This window comes from Taudactylus pleione, unplaced genomic scaffold (genome assembly GCF_031769625.1).
Source record: "Taudactylus pleione unplaced genomic scaffold, aTauple2 ptg000959l, whole genome shotgun sequence".
NCBI classification, from domain to species: domain Eukaryota; kingdom Metazoa; phylum Chordata; class Amphibia; order Anura; family Myobatrachidae; genus Taudactylus; species Taudactylus pleione.
Genome location: NW_028285360.1, coordinates 5,816,120 through 5,832,246, shown reverse-complemented (window position 1 = coordinate 5,832,246; position 16,127 = coordinate 5,816,120).

Sequence of the window (16,127 nt, the reverse complement as noted above, 5' to 3'; positions counted from 1 at the left end):
TCATGATACGTCCAAACTGAAATTAATCACAAAAATAATTTGACAAATTTCACTCTGTGCATTTATGTTTCTCAATTTTGTGCTAGACAAAACTTAAAATATGCGAAACACACATTTGGCAAAAGAGCAAAACGACATTGCACACAGTACATCAAAATGGGTTGAAATGTTTGCCAAAAAAGCGAAAGGGCAACCACAAAAAATTTGACAGGATTAATAAGCATTTACAATAGTAAGTAGTAAAAATGCGCTAATTAGTTCGCAAATACAAGTCACAATAGTAAGTAGTAAAAATGCGCTAATTAGTTCGCAAATACAAGTCACAATAGTAAGTAGTAAAAATGCGCTAATTAGTTCGCAAAAACAAGTCACTATACAAACTGAGAAAAATGCGCTAATTAGTGCACAAATACAAGATAAAAAATGGACTTACCAAGAGCAAATATATAAGAGTCCAAATCAAAAGGTCTTTGGGTCCGAAATTAATAAAAAGCTAAAATATATGAAATTATGGATCCAAAAATTAAAAACAAGAAGAAACACAATGAGACAACAATTGATCAAAAGTTAGACTTCACAAAACTTACCAAATCAAGAAACGAGGCCAAAAAAAAAAAATCCAAAAAAGAGAACGGAAAATAAAAACGCAAATCTAGCAAACAAAATAAACTCCAAACGCCAACTCCTTTATCCGCAAACAAGAAACTCCAACCAAGGTAACCTCCAACAATCCAAAAACGCAACCTCGACTCGAGACACACCAAGCCATAAATAGTGTTTAGTTTCCCGCACAAATTAAGGAGGGATCATAGGAATGCACAATCAATGATGCGGCCGCAAAATAAGGACGCATGTATAAATACGTCACGAAAACACATTAAAATTCTGGTGTATTACTTGTTTGGACCTCAGACATGGCGACAGACCAGGGAAACAATGCCCAAGAGTCAGGCGGTAAGTCTTTCATGCATTTTGTATCAATGATTAATTTGAAACATAAGATTGGGCAATTTGTGAATTTGTGAAATCTGAATATTTACACAAATAGGTGAGGAGGATGACATGGAAGAGGCTGCTGGGCCCAGTATTCCACATTTCACAAGAAAGGAGATGGAGGTTTTGATACAGAAGTGTGTGGACATCCTGCCACAGGCAGACAGGAATATGAGTCTAAGCCAGAAGGGGAGAATGTGGGAAGAGGTAGCCGTTGCTGTCAATAGGGTGGGTGATTATGTCCGTCTAGCCCGGGATGTCAAACGGCGGTAAGTAAACACTTGCCCCCCCTAAAAACAAACACCATTTTAAACAAAAGGATAATGGCTTCCATTTTTTCCCACAGATGGGGCGACTTCAAATATCGCCTAAAGCAAAAACTTGCGGACAGGGCTAGGCATGCAAGGGGGACAGGTGGGGGTCCCACCCCTGTGTCATTGGAGTTGACGGATTTAGAAGAGCTGGCACAGGGGTGTGTGCAGTCTGTGGAGGTGTTTGGCGTGTCCAACATGGATACGGACATGCCAGACTTTGCGGCTTCTCATGTTGTCCCAGGTAAATCTTTTGATGTCACCAACTCTGAAATGTTATTGTGCCAATATGTCGATTCTAATGTGAGTCTTTTCTCTTTTTTCCTAACAGAGACACAGGCGGATGAGTCTGCTCCAGAGGGGAGCCTTGGCCGCCGAATTTCTGCTGGCTCGGCAGGGGAGGAACCAGTACATCCGGCTGAGGACCCTGCAGAAGCCAGTCCAGGGCAATCCCCCTCGCAGGCAGTGTCCCTCCTCACAGAACTCAATTTCAAATCGGATTTCCATACGGAGATTCTGCAGAGGATGGACGCCAGTCTGCTACGGGTGGCTGAGGCCCTGGAGCAAAATGCTGCGGCCAACATGACCATTGGTCAGGCCCTGGCGGAAAATACCAGGGCCAGCATCCACATTGCCAATGCCCTGGAGCAGCTCGTTCGCCAGCACATGGTGGAGCCGACCTCCCTTCCTGCCGGAACATCAGGATCCTCCACCTCTGGCACAACATCAGCCAATCCTCCAAATGTGCCTAGCCCTGTGCCTAGTCCAGAGGCCACAACATCTGCCTCTGGACAGGCCAGCCGGATGACATCCCGGACCCGGTCTGGCGCCCTCCCTCCCCCATCCAAATGGGTGAAAAAACGGTGACAGCAATGGCGACTTTTCCCACAATCCTTCTGTGCTTGGCTCATATTCCTTTCTGGTCAAAACTTCCCTCTCCTTTCTTGTGAAATGTTTTTAATTTTTTGTTGTATGTTTATGTCAACAGTTATGTTGGGCCAATTTGTTTGATTTTGGGACTGATCTTTGCCAAAAAAAGATGTCCCCAAATTTTTTATTAATTTATTTTTTGTTTGACCAATAAATTGACACCAAAAATCTGACATTGGATTGTGAAATTATTGTACAAATGGGTTACATTTAATCCTGGACCAAAAGGCAAAAACTTGCAAAAAAAAAAAAAAAAATTATTTAAAAAAAAAGGGCTCTTTAAGGAACGTTTAAAAAATCATATAACGAGGCAAATTCAAGAGGCAAAAATAAAATGGTGAGAAAATTAAAACATGATGACATTATTGTTACAATAGCCCCTAACCAACAAATTGAGGCCAAAATAAACCCCCACAAATGTACGCAAATTGATTGTGTCATCCTGACATTAGCAGCTCTGATTTCCACCTGCGTACGGTTTTGTGCTATCCCAAAAAACTGATTTCAAAACACATACCAAGCCGGTTTTCAATCCAACACTAATTGCTTTTCAGACCTCCCGCGATTAATCGCAACACCATCGTGGAGTCCCGGGACGGAGGAGAAGGCCATCGCCAATGTGGTCGAGTAATCCAGACCCTAAGCTGTGCGAGCATTTTGAAGGGAAAGAGGATCATCCAGTGACGTATGAGTCGGTCCGAACACATTTTACGCTCGCATCTGCTAATGTATGTACGCCCCAAAAACGCCTCGCCACGCCTGCGTTTTTCCATCTCCACCCCTGTCAACACCCAAAAACGCCCTGTTCTGTCAATCACATTTGACATGTCACTTCCTGTACGCTATTTGACGAACGAGACCAAAAAAGCTCGCATCTGCCGTACGCACATGCGCAGTGTTACACCGACGCATGCGCGGTTATTCAACATCGGAACGCAACGAGCGTACTGCTGTTTGCGAGTGGCTCTGAATGAGGGCCCTAAATTCTTACCACTCTCTCATCACTCATCTGATACTTTGTAAGATGAGAGAAAGCAGAAGTGGAGAGAAACTGTAAGGTCCTACTTATATTCTATAATAATCACTGGATACAACTTGGAATTAATGTGAATCATAAAAATATGTAGATATGTACATGTTTTAAGAGCTATAATGATATTTGAACATATGTACTGTATATTTGATGATTGATGAGGAAGTATTGTTTTTTACAGCAGCATTATATATTTGTTTATGTGACTGCAAACTTATTTCTCTTCCTTACAATATAAGGTACAATCATTTTGTGTATATTATATACACTGGTCTTTTGTCCCTGTATATATTGCGTACCCTTTATTTATTCAATTGTTGATGTATTACTCTTTAAGATGATTTATAATACTATATATAACCAAAGAGAGACTCTTCTCAATATATTTGCCCTATATATTTTTCTGTCATTTAAGAAGAATTATTTTTCTTGAACAGAATTTATGTTATATTTTTTCCTGTGATTTTTGTACAAATAATCTATATTGCATTCTATTTTATGAGTATATAAATAAAATTTGTGATTTTAAATTTGACAATTACACACAACATAGTGATACTAAGAATGCCCCAGAAAGGAGTCTTCTTGTCTTACCTGAGCAAGATTTTGGACAATATTCAAAATGTTAACAGGTACAAAATGGCGGCACCCGATTTTTAGCCTTACCTGAATCTTTAATCTTAAAATTTCTATTGTCGACATTTTGTGTCAACATTTTCACTGTGTAAACATTTTATGTGCCTACATTTTGAATGTCAAAATTCTGAAGATGTCAACAGTTAAACGGATTAAGAGGTGGACGCAGTGTTGATGCCACACACCGTTGGCCAAAGTTGTGAGTCTGAACTCTCAGAGACTCAGGGCCTGAATCCGAGATTTACGCTAATGAAATCGTAACTGCAATCTTTTATAGATTGCCGTTACTAAAATATGCGAATGCCTTTTAAAGCTCGGCCAAAGGCTGCATCCAAAGACGCTGGACCACTTACACAGGAGGCCATACGCAGATGTAGAAACTGGACTTGCTATAGAGCTGGTGCAAGTTTCGATGGTGCGTCTAAAGACTCTGGGCTTCATTCACTACGGATCGCTATTGCGATCACAGCTGCGATTACACATGCAGGTATGCTGTGAAAATATGCTAATGACTGCAATCGCAGAGCTAGTATAGAGGCGCCCACTAGTACTTTTGCATCACGCACAATTACAACAGGTCTGACTTTATTCAGAAATTGCTAACCTTGGGCCTGATTCAGACCCACTCGCAAGCGGCTGTCCGCTCGCAAGTGGGTCGATGTTGTGCACTGCGCATGCGCACGACGGCGGGAGCTCCGTCATGCGCATGCGCCAGACGCGACGAGCGAAGGACTTTCCTTCGCTCGTTGTGTCTGATCAAAGGGGGCGTGCTGTCGATGTTGATTGACAGCACGCCCCCTTTGGTGGGCGTGCCGGGGGCGTGCCTCCCTGACGAGGCGTTCCCAAGGGAACGCCTACCATCAGAAGCCGGCCCACTGACATCACTAGTGATGTCAGTGGGAGTGATTTTGGCTCTGATAGAGCCAAAATCACTCCGGGCCTTGCGGTTGAAAAACTCAACCGCAGGCTCCGGCTCGCAGTGGCGATGGTCGCGATGGTCAAGACCATCGCGGCCATGAAACTGCACGCTCGTATAGGCTGTGGGTGGTGACCCACAGCTATACGAGCGTCCAGGAGGACGCTCCATAATTATGGAGGGCGGCCCTCATTCAGAGCGTGCGCTCTGCTCAGAGCGTACGGCTCTGAATGAGGGCCCTTGTCGCACACATAGGCCTTTTGGATACTCAATCTGCGTATGCCGTCGCAGTGGCTAATTTATGCATGCTCAAGTAATGGCGTTCAAACGGACAGGCACGCCTGCGTTTCTCCAACCACTGCCGTCACCACCCCCAAACGTTGACCTGATGTCACTCACTCTGTGATGGTGTATGTGATCGCAGAGCGATCTCAATGCTAACTCACGCACGTGCAGGACAGTAATGACCGATCTGCGAATGCGGTTTCAATTGTGATCAACGATCCCCTGACTTGTGTAAGTATTTTTCAGAAGACACCAATAGCTGCTTTTTATAAAAAGTAAGCTCTGGAGGGACCAACTGTTCCTTATGCTTATCTCATCCATCTTATTATGATATACCCTTTCATATAGTTAAATTAGAGCCTGATTAATCACGTATCGCAACCGTAACAGCGTACACAGATCGGCCGATGGTGCATATGCACTGCAGTGCGCCGGCCAGTATTGCGATTTCACTGTGATCACGTACGCAGATACAAAGCCATTGCAGAGTGGATTCCGGCCGTCGAAATCCTGATGCCGGAAGTCCAACCCGGGACTAAAGATAGGCATTGAAACCCCGACGCGTCTATATCCTGATGCCGGGATCTCAACTGCCGCCATCCCGAATGAAGGTACACTGGGGGCCTCCTAGCTGTTAGCTGCGGGAGGGGGGGCATCTCCGTGCTTCTTTTTACCCACCCAGTTACCTCCCAGTCACTGTCCAGAAAGGTCCCTTCCATTTCTGATACCATGTATCCAAATCTGTACTTCAACTATGTCTGTACAAAATAGTGACGTTTGGGCAGTGTGACTCAGATGTATGCGCAGATGAAAAACATTGGCTGTTAGCATGAATATTAGTATAGCTTGTGACCAGGGGCGGATTGGGATGAAAAACCAGCCCGGGGAATTTCTGGAAGCAGCCCTAATTGGGGCGTGGTCTGATGAGGGGGTGGGTACTATCGAGGGGGGCGGGATTCCTCCTCATACAGCCTGATTCTGAGTTGGACGCAACTATTATATATTCTAAAATCAAAGCACAAGACGGGGGCTCCACATTGTGCAGAGAGTCAAATAATTTATTGCAATCGTAAAACACTGAAAAACGGCATGCATACCAATATTGGCAGTTGAAAACACAACTAGTATAGTAAATTCACACAGAGGGGATGTAGTAGACATCCCAGGGGGTCATGATGCCGGCGCTCATAAAACCGCCACAATCCCGACGGTTTTAGGTTTAGTGGGAGGGACAGTTTTAAGGTTAGGCACTGGGGAAAGTTAGTGTTAGGCTGCAGGGGGGAGGGTTAAGATTAGGCTGTGGGGGGGAGGCTGGTATTCAGTTGGGTACACACTAGACAATATCTATAGTGATTTGGCTAATTCCACCTCATCGGAACAACAAACCATTCATATCGTCCAGTGTGAACGCACAATGCCAAAGGACTTAACCTGAAAAGCAAGGGACTGGTATACTTCTTTTGCATATATATATATATATATATATATAATACTGCGCTTCCTAACCCCAACCCAATCCCACACTGTGCTCCCTAACCCCAATCCAATACTGTGCCCCCTAACCCCTGCACTGCTATAGAGCTCGATATGTACATATATGTCCAGGGCAGTGCTAGGTTATTCTGCTGCTCCCCCAGACTTGCTCCCATGCCCTGGAATTGTGCCCACATCTAAAATAAAAACATTCAGCTCAGGCAGGATGGCCCTACTGCCGCATTTAATGACTTACTGTGATCACTGATCCTGTATATGCTGGAATTATTACACACAATACACTTTGTATGATGCATATTAAAGCTGGATAAGTGGTAATTATGTCCTCTTCATGGACTGGCCACACTCTAAAATCAAGCATTTGGAAACCCCCCTCTAGAAATCCTGCGTTTGCCACTGTACCCCGCCCCTAGCCATAGGCCTTCAGTTGTTTGTTTGGTGCGGCAGGAGCAAGACGCACCTTTGTAACGGGACTGCCCAGGCAGTCCTAAGCCTTTATTTTATGTTTTATTTATTTCTATGTTTTTGGGTTGGTAGTACTAAGCGTCTGAATTAAGATGCATGTACTGCGACTCCATCTACCTCCGCAGGGCCGCAACATCAGTAACTGGGCTGATGACTTTGGCAGGTCGCGGCTGAGCTTGCTAGCAACAATGTTGCGACCTGGACTGCAACTGGACGCATGGCAGTCCTTGCTTCTGGTGTCAGAGACACACCAAAAGCCGATGCAGTAAGGGCCCGGGATTCTCCGCATCCTCACTACACCATCGGGGCCTTATCGTCTGACGCCGGGGATCAGCAGCAGATGCTTCTGCTGCCACGAGGCCAGCGTACCCCACTGGTTAACCCAGTTTAGGGGAGGTAGGTGCTCCCCCGGCATCTCCAACCCAGACGCAGTCCCTACGAAGGGTTTGCACATCTCGTTTGCATCCGCCTACCCTCCTTGTGTATGAGACGCTCACTGTGCATGCTCAGTGCGCTCTGTAGCTGTTGGTCTCAGGGGGATTTGGGTTAGTCTCCCTGTATACCTCGCCCTTGGTTAAGGTATATAGGGGAAGATTTAATAAAGCTTGGAGAGAGATAAAATTGGATATAAATAGCACCAACCAATCAGCTCCTGTCATTTTTCAAACACAGCCTGTAAAGTTACAGTTAGGAGCTGATTGGTTTGTGCTATTTACCTCCAATATTATCTCTCTCCAAGCTTTATTGAATCTCCCCCATATTGCTCTATATCCTACCATTCCTTTGTGTTTGTGTAGTTGATTTAGAGTCGATTGTAATTATATTACATATGCATTGTAAAGGACTGTTTGCTAGCTTTTGTATTGACACTGTCTTTTATTTCTGTCTGTCAATTATAACTGTCACTGTTTTTTTCTCCATCCTCTTGAGGTGGAGGTTTTTCTTTGAGTACTTCACATTCATTAAGATTTTGTGAAGGCTGTCACACAACATTGCAATTAGTGCCTTTATTGAACATGTGCTGGTTTCATGTAAATCATGTTTGTCCTATTTGTCCCCTCAGGACATTAAGGATGGACCTCACCAGTCCGGTATACCTGTCCCTGGACAAGAGCCATTTTGGGTATCTTTGTCCCAGGTAATGAAGCAGTTTGTGGATGCTCCCACTATGACTCCTTGGATGAGGTGTCCACAGCATGCCATGTTTGCACCCCTGGAAGGATGTTTGTGGCCATTCTAGTCAGAGTATGGCTCCATCTAATGATGATGGTAGTTACTAAGGCGGCTAAGCGCAAGTTATAATTTTTTCAGTCTGCTCAACATATGGATTCAGATGCATCATCAGAGGAATTAGATGATGCGCAAGGTTCCTCTCCAGGGTCTAGCTCGAGGGAGAAGGACCATCCATCCACAGTGGATGTTCCTTCTTTGGTGAAGGCAGTTAAATCAATTTTGGATATTCAGGATGATGAACCAGCTCATAGTAAGAAGGCTCCAGTGTTTAATCACGACCGGAAGGTGGTCAAAACGGAGTTTCCTGTATCTGAACAGCTCACTGAGCTTATTGAGGCATGGGGTAACCCTGACAAATGTTTTTATGTGAATGAGAGAATAACATAATTGTATCCTTTCCCGGCTTCTATATGTACTAAGCGGGAGGTACCTCCTACTGTGGATGCTCAAGTGACGCATTTAATCAGAAATGCTAAATTGCCTATTACGTCAGCATCTTCCCTGAAGGATTCCATGGATAGAAAAATTGAAGCATGTCTTAATATTTTCATCATCTGGAGCTGTTACTCGTCCAGCTATGGCTGAAGCCTGGGTAGCCAAAGCTGTTGAAGAATGGATGGGAGCATTGGAAGATTCTCTACTAAATGATACCAGAGAACAGATGATGTATATTTCCCACATACGAGAAGCGGCTTCCTATCTGGGAGGAGCTGCTGTAGATGCTGGAATTTTAGCTTCTAAAGCATCACCAGCTTCGATAGTGGCATGCAGGGCCCTTTGGGTAAGATCCTGGAAAGCTGATACAGGATCAAAGAAGGAGCTGGAAGGTTTACCTTTCTATGGAAAAGTACTTTTTGAAGCAGAGTTGGATAAAATAATAGCTACTCTAGCAGCTTCAAAGTCAGCAGGTCTGCCATCTACGGCAACTATAAAGTCTAGGCAGGTTTCATTTCGGTCCTCAGGGACGAGCAAGGAAATAGCCTTCCTCTAAGACATCTGGTTTTCGCAAAATGTCAAGGCGACAAACTAAAAGGTCTGGCCCAGCAAGATGTCCAGCTTCTAAACTGGATGACAAATCCCCAGCCTGAGGGGCGGGCCTTCTCCTGGGGGATCCCAGGGTGGGAGGCCGACTTCTTCAGTATGCAAATTATTGCCATCAAACAACAAAAGATGCCTGGGTCCAAGAAGTGTTCTCTCAGGGGTATGCACTAATTTTCAGGAGGCAACCTTCCCAGAAGTTTTTTTGCACAGATCCTCCGTCAGATGCGGTCAAGGCTTTGGCCCTTCAGGAAGCTATTCACTCTGTGCTGCAGGCGAGGGTAATAATCCCGGTTCCTGTATCACAACAGGGAAGGGATTATTATTCCAATCTATTTCTTTTTCAGAAACCTAATGAGGCTTATCGCCCTATACTAAATCTAAAAACCCTCAACAGGTTTATCCATGTACCCGAGTTTTGTATGGAAACTCTCCTATCAATTATTCTGGCAGTGGAGCCAGGGGATTACATGGTTTCTCTGGACATTCAGGATGCATATCTGCATGTTCCTATTATAGCATTCCACCAGCAATTTTTACGGGTTGCTGTCCTTCAGCAACATTACCAATTTCAGGCTCTACCCTTTGGCCTATCTACGGCTCCCCGGGTATTTACCAAAATAATGGCAGTCGTGACAGTCTATCTCAGGCGTCAGGGAGTCAGAATTCTGCCATACCTGGATGTCCTTCTGATATTGGTGCAGACTCTGGTTGTTTTACGAAACCATCTTCAACTGACCATAGCCTGCTTACAAAAGCACGGCTGGATCATCAATTGGAAGATAATCATCACTTTCTCCAACACAGCAGATGGTACTGTACATCTGGGAGCTCTTCTGGATGCTCGGGCACAGACGGTGTTTCTGCCAGAGGACAAGATAGTGGCCCTAGCATTGCACATATGCAAGCGAAGAGTATCCATTCTGTTAGCAATGCAGATCCTGGGATCAATGGTATCCACCTTCGACATGGTGAGGTATGCTCAATTCCATTCCAGGCCTCTGCAAAAATTGATTCTCTCCAAGTGGAACTGACAGTATTATCTAATAAGATACCAGAGGATCCTTCTTACTCCAGAGGTTCGTTACTCCCTCCTGTGGTGGCTGAGAAAGGATCATCTGAACAAAGGGCGCCCATTCTGGATTCCAAATTGGGTGCTTCTCACAACAGATGCCAGTCCTCGCGGATGGGGAGCAGTCACAGGTCATCACACCTTTCAGGGACAAATCTCAAAAGTCATCTGCCAATAAACATTCTGGAACTGCGAGCAGTATACAAAGCACTTGTCAAGGCACAGGACCTGCTCCACAGCAAGCCGGTCCAGATCCAGTCTGACATTGCGACAACAGTGGTCTACCTCAATCATCAGGGATGCACAATAAGTTATGCAGCCATGAAAGAAGTGACAAGGGTTCTGATTTGGGCAGAACGTCATCTTCCGGCCATCTCGGCAATATTCATACCAGAAGTACTCAGTTGGGATGCAGACTTCTTGAGTCACCAGGACATACACGCCAGAGAGTGGTCTCTCCATCCATGAGTGTTTTAGCTCCTGGTAAACAAATGGGGTCTACCAGAGATAGATCTCATGGCGTCACGTCACAACCACAAGGTCCTCAGGTACAGGTCCAGAGACCCATAAGCAGCCTCCGTGGACGCACTGGCAGTAAGATGGGACTTCAAGCTGGCATATCTCTTTCCTCTAATCTCCCTCCTCCCAAGAGTTCTCAGGAAATTTAAACAGGAAGGCGAAACAGTAATACTGGTGGCTCCGGCTTGGCCCAGACGTCATTGGTTCACCGGCATCCAGAAACTGTCAATAGACACTCCGTATCCTCTTCTCCTTTGATACTTTTGCCTCTCAGGATGCTTCCTTTGGGTGATGAGTTCTCCTATATGCTCAGGAGCATCCCCCACCCTAGGGGAACTGCTTTAGGACATCCCCTTGGTATCCCTATGGATTCCTATGGACCCTGAAGAAGAAAATTAGAGTTATGGTAGACTTACCTAGATAACTCCTTTTCTTTAAGGTCCATAGGGTCCACAGAGTACCCACCCTGATGCACCTGGCTGCATGGGTAATTTTTTGTTCGGTCACATATTTCCTCATTTTGTGTAAGAGTGTTTCTGGTGTAGGGGCGGGGTATATATGGAGGAGGACCCGAGGCATACTGGGAGCTGAAGCTTTAACTGTTTAGTGCCTGGATCTCTCCAACCATAATATCCCCATGGTATCCTTGTGGACCCTATGGACCTCAAAGAAAAGGAGTTATCTAGGTAAGTCTACCGTAACATCAAAGCAATTAAATTGTTCCCTCCATGGCGCGATTGCCACGTGTGCACGGCCAAAATCACTGGGTTTAGCTGCGCAAAGCATGTGTGCCTCCTTAGCCATTGACCTCACCGCATGTCACTGGTCTAAAGTACTGCTTTGGGTGCCCAAACTTCCATTTGGGTGCACAAAATGCCGATCTATCACACATTTCTGCTTGCCACCTCAAGAGGCTACAAGTAGAAATGTGTGCTCCCACGGCTAATCACGCCCAAATTCTACTTTGGGCACCCAAAAGCCGCAGTAAAATCAACTGAAACGCCCCTCAGATGTCTAATGATTTTACGATACAGATCCCACATCTTACCAATATTTAGGCACTCTGTCGACAGGTCTCTGATTAGCGGATTGTGTCAGCCATTAAGTATGGGAAGTCTTCACACTTACTAGATAGCTAGAAACTGTCAAATGAGTATGGTAGTTTATGGGCACATGTGATTTGTGGGTGAAACTTGACCAACTATCTCCAAGGGGGTATAAGTGGAGTTGTTGCCCATAGCAAACAATCATTTATCTAGCACCTTCTAGAAGATAACTTGAGAAAAAGACAAAGGAACATGGACATCTACACACTACAATTTTGAAGAAAACCCTTAAATAATTGGATATAAAAGGGGTGCTGCCAAAAGACAAATAAATATGTATATTCAAAAACACCAACAGAGGGGAGAAGAAAAGATTGTCTATTGTATGGCACACAGTAAAGTTATTAAGAAATAAAAATCAATCTTTATTAGATATACATTAAAATGCCCCAGCATGGGACATGACCAGCGAAATAGAGGTTAAAAGTAGAAAAAAATAATATGAAAAGTGAAAAAGAACTGAAATTGGTGAAATAAAATTCAAAAGTACCCTTACAGTGTGACCGTATTCTTATATCTAGGTCAATATGTGGATGAAACTCTGGATTAATACGCCACTCTCTTAATTAGAGAGATGGTAATAGTTAAATTAAATTACTTTTTGTACCAAAAGACCACTCCCATACATTGATTATTATAGTTGCAGGGTTATAGAATCTAACTGCAGTTCAGTCCCTTCATGCACATGCATGTATAGAATCTAAATAGCCTTAATTAGATATGTGAATGATTTGTTTCACACTTGTCCTTATGTACGGACAGTATAAGAGCCACAGTTTATATATAATATAATAGAGGGATTATTGGTTGAATTGGGAAAAGTATTACATTGGATTTATATTGGTAAATTCATGTGACATTCACTCTCAATCTGGATATCAGGTCTTTATCCAATTAATACATATTACTCTGCATGTGTTCCTACTCCTCCTATATAATTAATTACTGTGGCTCTCCTCACTATTGGTATGGAGATTTGATATCTGTTTATTCACAAAAAACCCCATTAGGACAAAACTACATGGAGTAGATAAAGTTTTGATGATATTAAATCAAAATCTTCCTGCTAGGTAATAACGTTGTGTTTGCAGCTTAGCTAGCGACCAGGGTGATGGTCGCGATGGTGATCACCATCGCGACCATCGGGGCTTGCGACCAGACCCTAAGGTTGGGTCTGGGCACTCGCAAGCCCCAGGGAGCTTTCTGCTATGATGGAGCAGGAAGCTCCCCACTGACATCACTGATGATGTCAGTGCGGCCGCCCACAAAACGGTAGGCGTTCCTAAAGGAACGCCTCCATTTTGGAAACCACCCCCCCCCGATCCGCCTACAAAAAGGGGCGAGCTGTCGATCAACATCGACAGCCATCCCTTTTGCAGAGAGGTCTGGAGCGAGAGAGTTTCTCTCTCGCTCCGGGCTTGCACACGCGCAGGGCTACCCATCGACCCGGTTGCGAGCACATCGGTGCTTGCGACCGGGTCTGAATGACCCCCACTGTCCTTTATCTTGGCTGTCCTGCTAGACCTCACATCCTCTATCTGCTTACAATCTGCCTTATTTTTCAAATTCTGCACACTTTAGATCCCCACTTTTAATCCTCCCTATATCAAACTTGTTAATCTGAATACATATCTACCATCACTGTTCTTTCTCTTGTATTTCTACATATCTCTTGCATTCATATTTCATTTACATTTCCAAATTTCATTCCTTATAAACACCATGACAAGATTTTCGTCAACTCCCTCCTTCACTCAGGGCCTAATTCAGACCCGCTCGTGAGCGCTCGCAAGCCGGTCGATGTTGGCCAAGTGCGCATGCGCACGACGGAGGCAGCTCCGTCGTGCGCATGCGTGAGACCCGGATAGCGATGGCTACAAAGGGTCTCGCTACAAAGGGGGCGTGCTGTTGATGTTGAGTGACAGCACGCCCCCTTTGGTGGGCGTGCCCGGGGCGTGGCTGCCCAGACGGAGGCGTTCAAATGGGAACGCCTACCGTCTGGGGCCGGCCCCACTGACATCACAAGTGATGTCAGTGGGAGTGCTCTCGGCTCTGATAAAGCCGAAAGCACTCCAGGGCTTGCGGCCACGAGACCCTACCACAAGGGTCTCGTCGCAAGTCCGATGGTCGCGATGGTCTTGACCATCGCGACCATCATTTTGGCCGCTCGCTATAGCTGTGGGTGGTCACCCACAGCTATTCGAGCGGCCAAGAGGCCGCTCTAAAATTACAATAGGCGGGCCCTGATTCAGAGCGAGCGCTCTGTCAGAGCATCCGGCCCTCAGTCTCTACCTAATCCTCTGTTCTGCCCCCTGCTTCCACCTTTATCATTTCCCCCTTATGTCTTCCACCTCCTCCTCCCCTTCTCCCACCTCCTCTGTCTGCCTACTCTTCCCTCCTCTCCCATTACTCCACTTTCTTCCTGCTCTACCCCCCCTCTGTCCTACTACCCCACCACCAAACCCTCCTCCTACACTCCTCTCCCTGTTACTTCACCCCACTGCCATCCACATCTCCCTCCCTGCCCACCTCCTACAGGTTCCCTTTCTAGCTCAGGTGCCCACACCATCACTAAACTCTTTTCATATCGGTCCCCCAAATTAATCTTACCTCCACGTTACAGCAACCCGGATAATCTTATTCACATCTTCCCCACAAATGCTATCTCTCTATCCTGTGCCCTCTGGAATGCCAGGTCAGTCTGTAATAAACTGGTCCCCACCCATGATCTTTTCATCTCCAACTCCCTGAATATCCTAGCCATTACTGAAACCTGGATCTCACCCTCTGCCACCACTTTTCCTGCTGCTCTATCCTCTGGAGGCCTTGCCTTCTCCACACCCCCCGGCCTGGGTGTCACCATGGTGGTGGTGTTGGGGTCCTTCTATCCACCAGCTATTCCTACCAGCTAATACCCTCTGAACCATCCCTTACATTCCCCACATTTGAGGTTCATGCTATACGCCTCTTCCAACCAGTAAACCTCAGAGTAGCTATCATTTACCGTCTCCCTGGCTCTCCCTCCAAATTCCTTGACAACTTTGCTTCCTGGCTCCCTCACTTTCTCTCCTCAGATCTTCCCTCCATTATCCTAGGTGATTTTAATATTCCTATTGACATTCCCACAGAATCCTCTGCAGCTAAACTCCTTACCCTCACCTTTTCATTTGGTCTCGCCCAATGGACCTCATCACCCTTCCATGTGAGTGGGCACTCACTTGACCTGGTCTTTACTCATTGTTGCGATATTTCTGATTACTCCAATTCCCCATTCCCCCTCTCTGACCATCACCTTCTCTCTTTTAACCTATCCCTCTCTCCTTCCCCTCCTTTACCTCCTAAGGCTACCACTACTAAGCGTAATATTGAGGCTATTGACACTGTTGCTTTTTCCTCCCTGCTGGACTCTCTTCTCTCCCCTATCCTTTCTCTCTCCTGTCCTGAACAAGCTACTTCCCTGTACAATTCCTCCCTTACTTCTGTTCTTGACTCTGTTGCTCCGGCAATAACTACTCACCCTCGCAGATCCACACCACAAGCCTGGCATTCCAAATGCAAAAGTGTTCAAGAATTGCTGAGCGTCAGTTGAGAAACTCACGCTCTAAGGCTGACTTCCTCCATTTCAAATTTATGCTCTCTTCCTACAGTGCTGCCCTGTCTCTCCAAACAAACATATTTCAAGAACTCATCTCCTCCCAGTCCTCAAACCCCCGGCGTCTCTTTGCCACTTTCAACTCCCTCCCCTGCCCTTCCCCTCCTCTCCTCCCCTCCTCGCTCTATGCCCTTGACTTAGCCACCTGCTTTACATCTAAAACTGACTCCATACGTGTGGACATCATATCCCACAGACCCTCATCTCTCCTCCCCCTCCTTGCCCTGACCACCCCTCCCCTTCTGTCTCACCAACTCTGACATCCTTCTCCCCTGCTTCTGGAGAGGAAGTCATGGCCCTCATCTGGTCCTCCCCTCCTTCCACATCCCCTCTATGAACCTATCCCATCCTGTCTCCTCTCCAACCTGTCTCCTTCTGCCTGTTCCCATCTGGCTCACCTCCTTAATCTCTCCCTATCATCTGGCACTGTCCCTTCTGCATTCA